The sequence below is a fragment of the Echinops telfairi genome, unplaced genomic scaffold (genome assembly GCF_000313985.2).
Source record: "Echinops telfairi isolate 266 unplaced genomic scaffold, ASM31398v2 ScPeMD7_60;HRSCAF=208, whole genome shotgun sequence".
Lineage (NCBI taxonomy): Eukaryota > Metazoa > Chordata > Mammalia > Afrosoricida > Tenrecidae > Echinops > Echinops telfairi.
The window spans coordinates 5,158,544-5,173,330 of NW_022103958.1; the positions used below are offsets into that span (position 1 = coordinate 5,158,544).

The 14,787-nt window shown below is 41.4% G+C and overlaps 1 protein-coding gene across 12 annotated transcripts in view; it reads left to right on the forward strand.

The window, feature by feature from the left end:
- Positions 1 to 14,787, forward strand: part of PHF21A (PHD finger protein 21A) — a 212,722-nt gene that overhangs the window by 15,484 nt on the left and 182,451 nt on the right. For 6 of the 12 annotated variants that reach the window (XM_045291080.1, XM_045291081.1, XM_045291078.1 and 3 more), the window contains exon 1: positions 13,962 to 14,318. The exons of 1 other annotated variant lie outside the window; for it this stretch is intronic. The gene's annotated coding sequence lies outside the window, so the exon portion shown is untranslated. Of the gene's footprint in view, positions 1 to 13,959; positions 14,319 to 14,787 lie in introns of those variants that run through there. 5 more of the 12 variants (XM_004708324.2, XM_004708323.2, XM_045291084.1 and 2 more) reach the window with 3 other exon arrangements.

The following is a 14,787-nucleotide window of genomic DNA, read 5'->3' on the forward strand; positions in this document are numbered from 1 at the left end:
TCGTTTAATAAGTTGGGTAATACGAGTGTAATGGTGACTAAAGGGTGTTTTTTCATGTCCTCTATGCTCTAACTACGAAAATATTAGATTTACAAATAAGGAATCCTACTTCGTGGAATTTCATTTATCACGGTAGGGTCTAGAACCGATTAACCGCGATAAACGAGGGTTCACTGTACTTAACCCTTGAGAGCATGTCGTACAGTGTAATACGGAATGGAAAAAATTGTGACCACCAAAGATAGGAGCCAGCCAGGCACATAAATGCTTTCTTATAATTATTGCCACCATTCGTCTGTCAGTTTATCACGTGGTGGTTGGCATGTTGCTGTGGTACTGGAAGGTATGCCATCAATACATGTGCCGAGGTCACACATGCAGGATAGGTTTCAATAGAGCTTTCAGACAAAGATAGACTAGGAAGAAGTACGTGGTGATCCACATTAAAAACAACAGCAACAAATGCAAAAACTCGCCAGTAAAAGCCTTGTGGATCACAGTAGAACACTGTTTTATGTCGTACCAGAAGATGAGCCTCAGTTGGGAGGCAAAGCTACCTCCTCAACGTACAGTGGAGTAAAGCTTTTGAGACCTTCATTCGATGAGGTGGCGTGACTCAAAATAGAAGAAACAGCTGCAAGCAGTCATTCATAATCCAAGTATGGAATGTACAAAGTATGAATCTGGGAAAATTGGAGGTTGTACACCTGAAGATCGATATCGTAGGCATTAGCTGAAATAGTGACCATTTTGAATCAGTCGTATGTTTTGCTATGCCACAAATGGCAAATTGAAGAGGAATGGCATCCATCATTAACTTTCCCATATCTTATTCTGAAGCTCAAGAAGTTCAGTGATAGGATAGTAGCCATATAAGGAAGACTAGTTAGTATGACTGTTATTCACATTTAAACACCAGCATTAATGCCAAAGTTGATGGACGCTTGAAGATTTTTATCAATTTCATCAGTCTGAAATTGATCAAACATGCAATCAAGATGCACTGTTTGCATTATTAATTATTGGACTTATTTTGATTGGAATGATTAATTATTCCATTTATTAACTGGAATTGTTAATGATTGGAATGTGAAAGTTGGGAGAAGAAGAATCAGTAGTTGGAAAATGTGGCCTTGGTGATAGATATGATGCTATCAGTCTTATGAACTTACCTATTGGAAATATTCTTTTTCCACATAAACATGGACCATCCCAGATGGGGATACACAGGAATCAAATCTACATTTTTGGAAATTGACCACGGAGAAGCAAGCTCAGTGTCATCAAACCAATCAAGATCAGAAACAGTCCATGTATTGATCACATGCAAATTCAAGTTAAAGCTGAAGAAAATGAAAACAGGTCCACGATACCAAAATCATCACCCTGAGTATGACCCACCCAAATTTAGAGATCATCTCATGAACAGATATGACACATTGAACGAAGACCATGGAGGACATCATACATCAGCGTTCTCAACCTGTGGGTTGCGACCCCTTTGGCGTTTGAACGACCTTTTCACAGGGGTCGCCTAAGACCACCGGAAAACACGTATTTCTGATGGTCTTAGGAACCGCCGAGACACCGCTCCTCTATCTGTCTCCAGGCGGGTTCGCCCACATGCAAATGCGTCCACCCAAGAGTACCCGGCGTGAAGATCGCTACCCATGCTGCACCATGCTTCAAGACAAAATTTCATTTATTTGTAATTAGAAATAAATATTTCACAATATATAATTATATATTGTTTTGGTGATTAATCACTATGTTTTAAGTTCAGTTTGTAACAATGGAAATATATCCTGCATATCAGATATTTACTTGACGATTCATAACAGTAGCAAATTTACAGTTATGAAGTAGCAACGAAAATAATGTTATGGTTGGGGGTCACCACAACATGAGGAACTGTATTAAAGGGTCGTGGCATTAGGAAGGTTGAGAACTGCTGTCATACATGAAGAAAGCAAAAGCTCAAAAATGTGCTCTTAAATGTAGAGTAGCTAAAGTGAAAGAAATGACGACGTCGAGGAGTTGAACGGAAGACTTCAAAGGGTCCCTCAACAAGACAGTATGTGATGACATGCACAGAGACCTGGAATTAGGTAACCAGAACGGAAGAACACAACTTGACATTTCTCAAGCTGAAAGAACTGAAGAAAAAATTCAAGTTATGTGTTACAATATTTAAGGATTCAATGTACAAAGTGACCAAAAACACAAAACCAAACTCATTGCATGGAGTCAATTCCAACTTTTAGTGACCTTACAGGAAGGAGAAGAACTGCCTCTGGGTTTCTGAGATTAACTATGTAACTGTGGGAGCAGCCTCATCTTTTTCCTGTAGAATGGCTGGTGGGTTTGAACTCCTCACCTTGCAGTTCTAGCCCAGCATGTAGCCTACTACACCAGTAGGAGCTCTACTTACACATTGAGCTGCTCACCACAAGATCTGTGGTTTAAACCCACCAGCCACTCCCCGGGAGAAAGAGGAGACTGTCTACTCCTGTGAAGACTCAACGTCTAGGATAAGGTGACCAGATTTTAACATTGGTGAAGCTGGACACCATTGATAAAATTCATATCCTGGCGAAATAGCCACATGGCAGCCGAAAACCATATACCCTAGCTTGTGCATTCTTTCTAAAAATCGGGACTTTTAAAAAATGCCTTGGGGCGTGGGAAAAATTGTTAAAAATTGGGACTGTCCTGCCAAAAGCGGGAAGTCTGGGGGCAGCTCTGATTGACCTCACAGGGTCACTGTGAGTTGGAATCACCTCAGTGGCAGTGAGTATTAATTGTTTGTGTTTTATGGGCAAAATGTTGAATGATACAGGGAGCATCAAAAAAGATGGAAAAGAGTTACTGTATTATTTGAGAAAGGTAGACTGTGTTGTAGAACTGAAGGAAGAAGTCTCAGGTGTACTGAAAAAAACAAGGCACTAGGAATTGATGCAGTACTAATTGAGATATTTCAACAAACAGGTGCAACACTGGAAGTAGTCATTTATGCTATGAAGTTTGGAGGGCCAGCTACCTGGCCAGCTACTGTAAGAGATTTCAATATTTGTGCCCAATTCCAAAGCAATCCAAACCTCATAGAAGGTGAAAAATTTTAAGAATATTATTGATATAATGCACAGGTAAAATTTTGCTGATGGTAAAAAATGGTTGCAGCAGGATATTGAAAGAGAACTGCCAGAAATTTGAGCCAGATCAGAAGCAGCTGTGGAATGAGAGAGCTATTTGCTGGTGTCAGGTGGATCTTGGCTGAAAGCAGAAAATGCCAGATAGATATTTACCTGTGTTTTATTGGCTATGCAAAGACATTTGATTGTGTGGGTCATAATAAATTGTGGATAACACTGTGAAGAATAGGAATTCCAGCACACTTAATTGTGTTCATGCAGGACCTAGATTAACAGGCAGTCTTGAACAGAGCAAAGGGACAGGGGGTGGTTTAAAAACAGGAAAGGTATGCATCAGGTTTAGATTTTTCCACCATACTTAGTGTGCATGCTGAAGAGGTAATCCAAGAAGACGGACTATCTGAAGAAGAGCGTGACGTCAGACTGGAAGCAGGCTCATTAATCATCGGGGATATGCAAATGACACATGACTTGAAGCATCTAAGACATACAGATCAAAGATTATGGCCTTTGGTTTGGATCACACCCCCACATATAACAAAAATCCTTATAACTGGACCAATAGATGACATTATGATAAACAGAAAAGATTTCAGTGGTCAAGGATTTGATTTTACTTGGATCCACAATCTACATCCATAGAAATAACAGTCAAGAAATCAGATAATGGAATGCACTGGGCAGATATGCTGCAAAAGATCTCTTTAAAAGTGTTAAAAATAAAATGTGATTTTGAGGAGTGATGTGTGGTTCTTTATCCAGTCATGGTGTTTTCACTCGCAAAAGCTGGACAAATAGTAAGGACAACTGGAGAATGGATGCCTTTGAATTCGGGTGTTGGCGAAGAATATTGAGCCTGCCAGAAGAAGGACCTGTCTAGACATAAGTACAGCCAGAAGGAAGGGTGGCAAGACTTTGTCACAGGGGCTTCGGACATGGTGCTCGGAGGGACTAATCCCTGGAAAAGGACATCACGCCTGCAGACGCTGAGTCCGAGGAAGAGAAAGAAGAGCCTCCCCAAATGGACCGACCTGGTGCTCAAGCGAGGGGCTCAAAGGCCACGTCAACTGTGTACAGCAGTGGTTCTCCACCTTCCTCACGCCGCGATCCTTTTAACAGTTCCTCATGTGGTGGTGACCCCCAACCATAACATTATTTTTGTTGCTACTTCATCACTGTCATTTTGCTCCTGTTGTGAATCGGGCGACCCACGGGTTGAGAGCCGCTGGTGTAGGTGGCGGGGGCTGGGCGGTGTTTCCTTCTGTTGTGCATAAAGTCCCTCTGAGCAGAGCCTACTGGATGATCCCTCATAACAAGAAGTAATGGTTGACGCAGTTTGGTTACTTTCTGTTGTGAGGCATTCTGCCTTGGTGAGGTTTTTTAGTGCCTGGTCTTTCTTAGGGTAATTATTGTTTTCTCTGTATATTGAGTCTAGAAATGGCCAGACTATAAGTTGATTATGAGAAAAGCCACTGTTTAAACCTTTGCCTTAAGTGATTTCCTCTGCAGTAAGTGTTTGGTGTTTAAGAATGGAGTTTTATTACATTTTCTATGTATATCTATCGATATACCCACCTACCTATCTGAAACCCGTAAGTGATGAAGGGGGGAAAGATCGTTCTATATATCATATGACTAATTTTGTTCACTTCTTACACATTTAAATGTGAGTTTTTTCTGACTTTTCATCAGTGTATTTTTTATGGGATCCAGCATTTGTAATGAATTAGTAAAGTATCCTGAATATGGTATGTTAGCACTAGCAAAGATCTGAGTTATGGGAGTATAATAGCTCCCGTTAACTTTTTGTTTTTATGTGTGCAACTGAACCATTTGATAAGGGCCTAGTAGGGGATAGATGTATTTACTGTGTTGTAATTTGTCTGTCTTCCTAAAACAATGTTTCTGCTTTCTGAGCAGAAGAAATTCCAGCAAGGTTATTTTGATTGTTGTGCTTTAGCTTAACTGATATCTTTTAAAATTAAGCTCCCTTTTCAGCAGGTTGTATAGTCTTCTTTCAGTTAAAATAAAAAGTAACGTTATACTCTCACCGTACGTTACAATAGCTGGAGTGGCCTGCAGTAAAAATTTTTAGCTTTTAAATTAGCATAACATATATATACGCACAGTGTTAAGTTTATTTTAAAACAAAATTGGGGCCCGTAAGAAGTACTTTACTTCAATGAGAGTGTGGAAAGTTTTAAGGTGTGTTTCATTTTCATAGATACCTGGGTTAGGACTACACGTTGCTGGAATCTTTCAAGTTGACACTTTCGAACATTGGTTTGTATTTACCTGATTTTAAAAGCTGTTGTGGCTGTTGACACAGGCACAGGAAGCCATCAGGTTCACTGGGTGCAGGTGGTGGGCCACTAGTTTACAGAGGTGAGCTTACTCCCTCCGGTGCCTTTCCCGTACCTGTTGTTTTACCACCGCCTGTCTGCTAGTCACCGCTCCCCACCAAACCACTTTCCTTTCTTTCTCCTCAAAAAAGTCATTAACATGACTTTTCAAATTAGGGCGGGGGACCCTGAGTTTTAGGGAGATCTGCTATCTAGACCTTAAGGATTTAACAGTTGTTGATATCGCCTCCCCCTACTTTGGGCCTTTGGCCAAGAATTGCAGAATCAGGTAGCTTAAAATCACGTGGGAAGTAACTGAGTATTTGTGAAAACATTTTGTATGGGGATGAAGGAAGAGAATAGAAAAATACCCTTTTTGCTTCAGAAGTTGCTGGAGGTTTTCTAGAAATGAAGGGGGGGTGTGGTGAGGAAAAGGCACAGGCTCGTTACTGATCTAGGAGAGGGGAAATGTGAGCGATTGACTCGCTCTGGCAGTGGGCTCCTGTAGGCCTGTGGACATAATCCGAGAAGAAATGGAAATATTAATGTTGAGGATTATGAAAGTATTTTAACTAATAAGGCTAGCTTTTCTTTTATTTCGTTTGTAAAATGTAGACCGTGACTCCGGTGCCTTTTTTGGTTAGGTACGGGCATACCTTGGAGAGGTTGCGCACTCGCTTCTAGACCACGCCAGTAAAGCAAGTCATGTGACTAGTTTCACAGTGCATGTAAAAGTTAAGATTTATACCACAGTCTGCTAAGTGTGCAAGGGCCTTAAGAAAAGCTGTGAAGTGTTGTGAGATTACCACGAGACACGCAGACACCTAGTGAGCATGTCACTGGACAGGTGAAGTGGCGCATGCCCTCTTGCTAGAGGTTGAGTTGCTGCAAACCTTCAATTTCTTTAAAAAATATACAAAACCAAAAAAGTTACATGAAAAATGCAACAAAAATGAAATGCACGTTGCTGATCTTGCACGTTCTTCAGGTGGCCCTCCTTCTCAGATCTGTCCAGTTTGTTCAGGTTTGGTCATGGGCGGAACCAACCCCACAGCAGCGGACAGCGAACTAACTGAGGTAGCGCTGTGTTGGATTCAAGTTGCGTAACTTCTGAGCTCTCTAACAGATAGTTCATCTATTTTTCACTTATTACTAAGGGGGGAAACGAAAACCATATTTGAGACCCGAGCTTTAATTTTAGCCATTGGATTATTTCTAAAACCTTATTGCAGACATTTAGAAACAAATAAAACATAGAGTGTATAATCTTAATAAACACTGTGTACTCATTACCCAACTTCAACAACTGTCGGATTTTTTGTTAGTCGTTCTCTATAATGTGTACAACATACCTGGAAAGTAATTTTATGTTTCCAAAATAGGCAGTACAAATAGCTCTATTGGTGTACTCAAAGGAAAGTCTGTGCAAGACAGTCAGCTCTTCTTCCCTGTTGTAAGTGTAGTGCTGGTCACCAGCTTTTAGGAGGGTACTGTTCTCCTTTCTCTGCTAACTCGCTGAAGATGTCTGGCAGATTATAGTATTTATTCTTACCCTTTTTGCCTTTAGAAACTCTAAGGTATTAGTTTTGAATTTGCTGTTGCTAGAAATTGCGGGGTTTTTTATACATATGTGGCTCTGTGGCTTTTGTTTGGACCATCAATGATGGTCATTTCTAATGCATGCCGGACAATATTTAAGCCAATTTAACATTGCTAATCACAGAATCCTGGTCGGAACTTTCTGTCTCTTTTCTATTCATTGCTTGACTAAAAAATACATGTCCTAACTCATAAGATGACTTGTCGAAGAAGGAACTTTGAGCTGCCTGCAGTCCATAGGCCTGGTGCCATGACTAGCAACTGAAGCCGTTTGTGTCTGTTGGTGGGGGAGAAGTTGTTCACATGCCTGCAGTTGTGAGTCCTGCTCATTACTAGTCACGACAAGGTGAGGGTGGCCTTGTTCTGAATTTTCTTGCTTTTATTAGTTTACATTAGACCCGTAGGGGTAATTATCCCACCCCAATGTAGGGGAAGCACAGTCGCTGGAAGCTGCCCATCGAAGCACCTGTGCAGTACATTGAAATTGTGTCTTCAGTGTTATGATGCTCTTTGGCATATTTAGCTTAGTGCAAGGAGTGTACTTATTTAGCAGGACCTTTAATAAGCTCCCTCTATACCAAAGATATATTTTTTAAAATTATACTTAAGAAGACTTGGTAGTATTCCCCCGTAGAGTTCATCTAGAGCAGCAAAACCTTTCAAAAATAAAACTTACTCCTTTAACCGGTATTCATTTAAGTGGGGTTCTCTGTACTTGGTTTCCATGGAAATAGCGAATCGCTAACGTTATTTATAAGGTGGAAGTAAAATAGGGTGCCTAATGGGACCCCATGCTGCTCTGATGAAGAGACTTAGGGAAAAAAATACATACTCATGGGATTTTTTTTTTTTAAACAAGGTTAATGGAAGCCCTGATTTCAGTCGTCTGTATCAGAACATATTTTTGGTTTTAAAGGCTAACATATCAAGCAAACAACTTCTTTTTGAGGTTTGTATTGCTTTCACTTTCAAGTTTGGGACCACTTGCTTATCAGTGGGATTGAGGCTTTGTACTTAAAGACGCCTGTTTCTTTGTGGGTTTTGTTTCAAAAGTTAAATCCCCAGCATATTGTAGCTGTTTCAATTTCCCAATGACATTTCAGAGTACAGATAAAAAGATAAGTGTTCATTATGATAGCAGTGATGATAAAGAATCAGTGTGTTGGACTGCATGGGGTTTTGTTGTTGCTAAATAAGTACATCCTACCCCACCCCACCCCCTACCGCCCCTTGTATAGTGGAATCATTTTTAGTTTTCAGGCTTGAAGTCGGAGTTCCTTTTGGTGTTGTGGAGCAAAACCTGTGCAGCCAGAGAGATTTTCTTCTGCCAGTGCAAGTTGTGGGGAGAAACCTTAAAAATTTTTCTTGCTTTTTTGAAAGAGGAATTGGTACCACCGCCTTGTCATTGTAATTGAAATAAATGTTAATGCTTGTAGTCTTTGAGAGGTGGATTTACGGAAGACCTTGTCTTTCCCTCACTTCTTTGGAAAGGCCTTTTCTGTTTTGTAGGCCTGCTGCAAAGCCTGGCATTTCTGAAGCTCCTTCAAGTGATAGAACATCACTTCCTTTGTGTGTGTGTGTGTGTGTGTGTGTGTCACTAATTTTTCTATAACCTGAAAGACACCTGCTCATTTTCCAGCCTGGTGAGTACAGCAGTGCTATATTGAGAAGTGAGGCAGGATGGAGCACAATAAGGTGCTATAATTTTTTATTTTGTTTTGGTCGTCCTTGGCAGCTTATGATCGTTATCCGTTTGTCTGAAAGTACTCTGATTATTCTTGGCTATCCATGCAGCAGAAGCTTTCTGTGTTTTAAAAAGCAAGAATTGTAGTGTACTTGGCCTCCACCAGGGGAGGAATGGTGTGTGTGTGTCTTTGGACACACTTTAGGTGTTGGGTGGTGGTGGTAGGTGTCATGGAGTCAGTCTGACGCAGCCTCAGCAGTACCGAACCTTGCCCATCCCTGCAGTTGTCGTCATGTTGGAGCGTAGTTGGGATTACTGTGCTAGAATTAAAAAGAAAGACATTGTGTGCTGTAGTCCTGTTTAGTTTGTTTTTGTGTGAGGCAACTTATCTACACTAGTTCCTTCTATGCATATTAATGCTATTTAAACAAAATGTTCTCAGTGAGTTAATTGTTCTTTTACTTTTGTTTTTTTCTTGTATGTTTTTTAATCTGGTGTTTACCAGTGACCTTCCTTAGTGACTTTTACTTGAATTATCTCTGTGCTTTAGAGACATGGGAATTTAGTCTATTATCCCAGTTTTGAGAGAACTCCCAGTAGTTACAGTTAGTACAGCAGAAAGGGTTTTCACAGATGCAGGGCTGGGCATTGATCCCCACCGTGGTGCTCCTGGTTTACCCCCAGAACGCCCATTAGCGTTAATAGGAGGTACTTGCTTGAATCCCTGCACCTCCAAATAAACCCAACCCCTTTGTAATGCCTTCTAGATGCCTAGCTTGTGTCTTTGGATGTTATTGATGGCAAGAATTTTGGTCCTGAGGTTAACTGGTTATTATTAAGATCAAGTTTGAGTTGTCTTGGGATATGAGGTGACTTACTAATTTCTCATCTGTAATTTAAAAGCTTTCATTGTGATGATTAGGCTCAAAACAGTTGTGAGCTGTGGGGGCTTGTGGGTAAAGATTTTTGTACTTCTTAGTATACCAAGGCAAGATCTCTTTCCGTTTATTTCTCTCACTACTTCTTAACCCCAAAGTAGATCATTTTACAAGTTTCTATACATATTGTAAAAAGACAGCGAACATTCCCACAGTTAGTCTCTCATCTCTGACTTCTGCCGGCTAGTTTGACTCACATTTCTCAAGCTCACACAATGCATTGTGTTAGTGCCTGGGCACTAAAACTAACTGGTCAAGTGTTAGATAATAACTCTACTACTAGTCAGGGAGATGAGCCTGTAGTAGTCATGGGGGGCAGTATGTGGTTGAATTCTAAAATGGATGAGAGAGATGATACACATTCCTTAAGTTCAAAGGAAGTAAAGACTGGGGACTTTGGATGGTTAGGGGAGGTCTCCATTAATCAGTGGTCCTTAATTTGAACCCTAGTTGTTGAATGAGATTTAGGTGTGCAGAGAAAAGATGTGAAATGGGTGTTCTCAGTATGGAGAAAACCAGGAGTAAAAGTTTGGGAAGGGAAACCAACTGACACGTCTAGTCTCTATTTCAGTTTTTTCCCCCACCCTTGATTTCCTAAACATTTTGAGGACGTGAGCCATGAAGACTCTTGGGAGCAAAAAGTATTCAGCTGTCCTTCCTTTTTTTTTCTTCAGAGGGAATTTACTTGCTGTGCTGTAGGTACAGAGAAGAGGCCCTGCGACTGGTTTGGTTTGGCGAAGGGGGAGGAGCTAAAGGTCTTAAGAATAGGAGGAGCCCAAATCACTTGGAACCTGGAAGGCACTGGCAAAGTCCTTTTGCTTTTTTCTTAGATTATGGGAAGCCATTGGAGGATTTGAACAGAGAAGTAACACTATCATTTAAAAAATGTTAAAAGATCTCTCTGGTTGCTGATAAAATAGGCAATAGGGTAGGGCAAGCATAGGAGTGGCATGACCACTTAAGAGGTTATTGCAATAGTCTAGGTGATGAGTGATGATGATTTGAATGACAGTGGTGGAGGTGAAGCTGAGAGAAGTGCTCAGAGTCCATGAATGTTGAAGGTAGAGTCAACACTGCCTGCAAGTTCATTGGTTATGACTTGTGGAGAACAGAGGAGTCAGTGATAACTTGAAGGTTTTGGGCCTGAAGGGATGGAGTTGCCACTTAAGGAGATGACTGAAGAGGAGGCTGGTGGGCGATAATGATCAGTTTCGTTTTGGACACATTGACTCTGTTACCTATTTGGCAACCATGTTGAAGTGTTCCGTGCGTAGTTAAGCAAAGGAGAGAAAAATTCGGAATCACCCAGTGATGTACATCTTTTTATAGCCACGGAATTGGGTGAGATCACCTAAGGTTCCCAGAACTGACCCATGAGCAATCCAACATTGTGAGTCTTTGAAGGTGAGGAGGACCCAGCAAGAAATGAGTTGAAAATGGTGTCCCGGGGTCCCGACCGGAAGGAAGGACTCCAAGGAAGGAATGAGCAGCTGAGTCAGATGCTGCTGCCAGAGCAGCAACAGCTGAGGCTTTCCTAGCCTGCCTTTGGTGAACTTGATGCGAGTCAGCTAAGCCTAACCGGGAGTGGCTTCTGTAGAGCATGGGAGAAGCTGACGTAGAGCTCGGTCAAGTCTTTCAGTGAGTTTGATTGTACATGATTATACACAGGTGGGAGACAGTGACTAGAGGCTAGGGAGCTGGGGTGGTGTTTTAAAGATGGGAGCAAGGGTGTGACGGGGCAACGAGGGAAAAATGGATACTTCTTGAGAGTAAAGGGGAAGTGCTGGAGGGATGTCCCTCAGAGGTAAGAGGGATCTGGTTTGTCTCAGAACCATGTATCCTCGTGTAAATTTATCTCAGACTTAGCTTTCTATTAGAAGTTAGCAAGAGTTGATTCAAAAGCACTAAAACTTACTGTATTTAAAACGGTGCTTTACTAGGGGAAAGCAAGAAATTGAATCTTTTGGGTAAGGTGACATTTTAAAGTTCCTCTGACAATTATCTGCGCTATTCTAGCCCCTTAATCGAAATTTATGATTGAAAACAGGCTACAAACTTAATCCTTAAAATTTGTAGTGGGGTGACTTAAATGCTAGCCTAATTTAAGTCAGGATCTAGTATTGAGCTTTTTCACAGTGAAACTTGTTTAGTTCACATTTTTAGCATGAAAAGGCTTTCCATACTTGCAAAAGGTACTGAAGAAGTGGTTACTAATCACCTGTACTTTATTTGTAACATTCAAAATTTTACAACCATATAGGAATTTTTTTTTTTTACCAGCTCTAATAAAAGCCCCTCCTTGTGAAGTTCCAGAGGTGAGTCGTCTGTAGTGTGCAGTGAATCGTGGAGTTACATAAGCAAGATAATATTCCTCTCTGGAAGCAAAACTCCCCAAACAACCAATTTCATTTACTCCAACTTAGGTGTTTTGAATGGATTCTTAAAGAACAGATATAAATTTTTAAAATTCAAACAAATATGGTTAAAATTCTTAACTACCTTCCTGTAGCTACAAGTGTGAAATGTGAGAAACAAATTTAAATGGACTTTCAGCTTAATGTGAAGAAACAAAACTTGCATTTCAGATGCAAATGTTTTGTAGGTGAGTCATGTAAGAAGCACACTTTTATTTCTCAGTCTGTCTTTTAGGTGTTCATTTGGTATTGTACTTAAGTTATAGGAAGACACAATTTGCTTTTGTTTTCCACTGCTTTCCAAATGGTAGCCAGCTGAGCCCTGTAGGGTCACTGTGAGTGGGAATCAACATAATGGCCGTAGGTCAGTTCTTTAGAAGGAGGAGCCCTTGTTGGGACTGGTTAGGCATTGAACTCTGCTAACTGCAAGGTCAGTAGTTCAAACCCACCAGCTGCTTTGCACTAGAAAAGTGAGGCTGTTTGCTCCTATAAAGCTTTACTATCTTATAACAGAAATGTGGGTAAAGGGGGACAACAGTGTAAGATGTGAAATAATAACAATAGATAATTGATCAAGGATTCATGAAGGTGGGGGAGGGAAGGGGAAAAAGAGCTTATACCAAAGGGCTCAAGTAGAAAATGAGCCCTTTGGAAATGATGTCAACATATATACAAATGTGCTTGATATAATTGATGTATGGAATGTTATAAGAACTGTAAGAGCCCCCAGGAAAATGATTTAAGAAAAAATTTACAGCCTCAGAAACCCCAAGGAGCAGTTCTGAGCTGTCCTGTAGGGTCGGTCAATGAGTTGGAATTGTCTTGGTGGCAATGGGTTAGGTTTTGGGTTTTTGGTTCTTTGAGAAAACACTTGGGTAGTTTTGCTGCAGGTGTGTAAGAATCACACTGGTGGAACAGCATTTAAGTGAGCTGGGTGAACTGAGGAGCAGTGGGCTGCAGCAGTGCATGCCTGCAGATGACAGCCTTGTAAACCCTGTGCTCTGCATGCACGGGCATACCGAGCTCTGCCCTGTTCTCTCCGGAGGGTTGCTATGAGTCAGACAGCAGCTTGATGGCAGCAGGTTTAGGTGTGGCCTCACTTCCTCTTTTCTGGGTAGCTGAACTAACGTCTTGTGAATCTGATGGAAGCAGTGGACCTTCCTCCCAGAAAACTGAAATTATGCCCATACATGCAGAACTGATTATACAGAATGGTGGAGCTTGCCCACCCTTTGGGAGCCTGATCTTGGGGTTCCTTCAGTGGTAAAGTACCTTAGGTTTCAAAACTTGCTCTCGCCAGCTTACTTTATATGAAGAATCCTTCCAAAACAGTTCCTCAGCATGGATGGTAATTTACTTCTTAGCGAGGTAACTGCTCAGTCTGGGAGGAGGAAGTGAGGTCGAGTGGAAAGCTGAGCTCAGTCAGTGGTCCTCCAGCTTCACTACTGACTTGGGTGCTCTCTGGGGAAGTCACTTAGCCTGTGAGACTTGGATACGTTTGTGAGTCTGGCAGTCAACTGCAGGCAGCTTTGTGAGCACTTCCATGATAAAACCCCAAACCAAACTCAACTACCATCAAGTCAAGGCTGACTCATAGTGACCCCTGAGACCATAGCTGCTTATAGGAGTAGAAAGCCCAGACTCTCTCCCCGGAGTGGGCATAGATGTGTTTAAACAGAATGCGCGTTGTGGCCCTGCACTGTGGCCCTATGTTGTCTCTAGGAACTTAGTTTCTGACCCATAGTGACCCTACAGGACAGAGAACTGCCTCTGAGTTTCTAAACCTTTCAATCTTTTCAAAGCTATTGAGTGACTGGTGGCTTCAAACCACTGACCATCTGATTCGCAGCCCAATGAGTCCCTTCATACCTAATTCTTTTTCAAATATTCCTTACCCTTTTTTGTCTTGCCCTTTAACTCGCGAGTCTGAATTCTTCTCATATTTAAAAGTAGGAGGGTAAATTAATAAATGATTGATTTTGCCAAAACAATAGCTGAAAATCAGTGGACACCATATGTAGGAAACTGTGGCAGACGTGGTCTCTCCAGTGCAGTTTCCTGAATCAGCGCCCCACACAACCCAGGAATGGACCTACACGCCAGGGCGCCAAGGAGAAACTTGTTGGGCGGTGCTCTCTCTGTTGCAGTTGTCTTCTCGGTTCTGTAGCTTGCTGCTTCACCTCACGATGGTAGGCTTGGTTTGTTTCTTTTTGATAAACAGAAGTTCATTTTAATTTAATCCAGTTTATCAGCCTTTCCCTGTTTATTATATTTTAAAACGGTAATATTTTACTTCCTAAGCAACAGTTTGGATGAGAGCAGTTTTACAAAGTCATTCATTTAACAAATACTGCTGTAGGAGATCGATGCCTAAGAAATCATCCCCAGCCTGAGAAGCTAACAAGAAAGGCAAATAGGGAGATAAGCCCGGAACTGATAGCCTGTGTCCACCCGTCAGTTCATCCTTTCACAAGCATTGATTGAGCATTTACTCTGTGCCTGGCACTGTTCTAGGCATCTCTTAGGTGGCATCGAGTCTTGTTGGTATCTGTAGTATGAACAGTCTACTTCCTAATAACCAGATCATTCCTGATTGTTGCACGACTTTCCCATTGGTTGGGAGTCACCCTAACCTTGGTAATTAATATCCTCATTTAT